The 2489-nt window shown below is 31.1% G+C and overlaps 1 long non-coding RNA gene across 1 annotated transcript; it reads left to right on the top strand.

The window, feature by feature from the left end:
- LOC106103636 lies at positions 1–2483 on the top strand. The gene is made up of 3 exons (XR_001225629.1): positions 1–62; positions 895–969; positions 1359–2483. It is a non-coding gene; the product is annotated as an uncharacterized LOC106103636 (long non-coding RNA).
- Positions 2484–2489: the final 6 nt, after the last annotated feature.

Genomic DNA, 2489 nt, shown 5'->3' with positions numbered 1-2489 from the left:
TCTTCACGCCGCCGCTCGCACGCAGCCTGCGCGCTGCGCAACAGAAAACCAATGGAATACAGGTAACCTCTACTTTCCGGCTACTGTCTTCAAGCTAATTTCATCTTACACTCGTGTTAGAATAATAAGTTTTTAAATTATGTACAATCGCGGAAATCCGCGGTGTTCCACTTCAGGAAAATTGCCTTGTTATAGCAGAGCCAAACTCCGCCTCTTCCTGCAAATAACTAGTTACATAGCAGTGATTGCAAACGAAGGGATAATGATAAAAAAGTTTTGTATCATTAACCGACTTTTTTTCGTACAGACACATAAGGTGCGTTGTATTGGTTTTTGTTAGGACTTATTTCAAAATGTTCAAACGATTGTAGCTTTTAAGGTGGAAGACCTCCAGTTTCCATAACTGTACATATGTCATGCGCTTTATTGTTTATTTGTGTTTTTTAGCATTTTAATGATCTAACATTGATTATTGGCTACTTAGATTGAAAATTCAAATATGTTTACTAAGTTACAAAATTCATTGGGCGGGGTCCATTCATCGATCAAATATCATTAAATTCGATTTTTATATAAGACGGTTTGTGGTAACATCAGCTATAGTGTTTATATATAGTGTGCGAATTTTTGTTCTCTCTAATTACTTTTGCTTGCATGCTCATTTTCATCAGTAGGGTATTTAATGTGATTTTCACAGTTATTAGTTTCCGTTATTGGGTTTTATTTAATTATATAGTTCACAGAGTATTGAAGCGAATAGTAATTTTTTTATTAAAATAGTAAATGATTTAAGTTTCTTATAGCATACCATAATCGATATATTTTCTTGATTCACGCATGCTTAGCTATACACATATTTTAGTAGTTTAGTTCACTGGCTAGTTTTTTTTCTAGATGGACAACAAAATAGTTCTCTGAAAGTGGCACTTGCTTCTTGCCTTTCGGTGTATATTGCTTGCCAATGATCAGGTAACTTTGACTTTTTTTTCTATCATCATCACCATCCTTGAATCTATCTTCCAAAATAATGTTGATAAAATGTTTTTTTTTTTTTTTAAAATTAGACATTGGCCACGTAAATTAAGCATATATATTTAGATTTGAATTTTGTCAGCTTTATTTTGGGCGTTAGAATAAGTTTTATATTGGTATATTTATTTAATTGGACTTACAGAGTGTTTTTTTTATTCTATATTCTACTTATTTATATTTTCATACTAGAAATAATTATTTTAATTAAGGTATTGTATCAAAATTGTTTTCTTATACATATAACAAGTGATAAGTTTCACGATGTGCATATTATTGTAAATAATAGAAATTAATTTCTAAAATAATAATGTAAAAATGTATTTCAGTGCAAATTACTGCAGCAGAGTGCTCCAGAAGATTAAACTCAAGAGAAATAAACCTGATTGGGTTATTAATGTGTTTGTGTAATTTATTTGCGTTCGTGATAAGTTATATTTCTTTCGGAATTCTAGATATTTTTAATATTCCGTGAATACAATTATATTAAGCCAGTTATCAAAAACAATCTTTTCACACATTTTAACCACATATGAGAATCATCACGGTATAATGACCGGAACGGGAAAAGTATTTTAATTAATTATTTCTAAACGAAATCACAAGCTGAAAGAAATATAATTTAAAATCATAAAATAAAAATAATTTGTACTTATGTTGACGTTGTATATTCATCAGAGGACATAACGTGAAGATTTGCGAGAAAGTGTTTGTAATGTCATCGACAAAATTTGTATGAGATTGGTTACTGCATAAATGTTACACACATTTTGTCTGTTGTTTCGAATATTTTCTAGCAAATTTTCGTTCCGGACCTCCAGTTCCTAATGTATTTAGTTTAACATTCCTAGAATGTATCTCGCAAGAATCGAATATTTTTTACAATTGTAAGTTAGGTGAATGGTTTTCATTTTATATTTTTTACTGTTTAGTTTTTTTAAATTATTTTTTAACTTTGTGCTTTTATCGGTGCTTCAAAAGCATTTTATATTTTTTGAAATGTTTTTCTTTAAATGTAGTTAGTAAGTATCCTAATACTAAACGGCGTAAAATACGCCTTCGTTCTTAAATTCGAAAAGGCGCATTTCTTCTTCGATTTCGAAGAATCCGAGACGGCGCATATCCAGTTAACCGAGTTATTAGGCCTTAGACATCATACAGACGGGCGATTTTTTAAAGTATCACGTTTAAAAGCGCTTCTGTATCAACAGATACAAGAGAATAAATTTGTCCCATTCCAACGTTTACTTAACGCGCGGTACAAAAGCGTAATCACGAGCCTTTAACCTTAGAATTCCACTGATGGGACTCTTATTCATCTTGTTATCTCTTTCATTAACTTTGATAACAGAGACGACATGTAATAAATAAAGTTAATGCAATTATAAAAGGTAGAACGTGTGCACACCTGACTAAACTATCGCACAACTGTTTAGTCGCGCTTTGATATGAGCTTATAT

This window comes from Papilio polytes, unplaced genomic scaffold (assembly GCF_000836215.1).
Source record: "Papilio polytes unplaced genomic scaffold, Ppol_1.0 DF823731.1, whole genome shotgun sequence".
NCBI classification, from domain to species: Eukaryota; Metazoa; Arthropoda; class Insecta; order Lepidoptera; family Papilionidae; genus Papilio; species Papilio polytes.
Note: the sequence above shows the minus strand (reverse complement) of the source record. Positions and strands in the feature narration are given on the sequence as shown.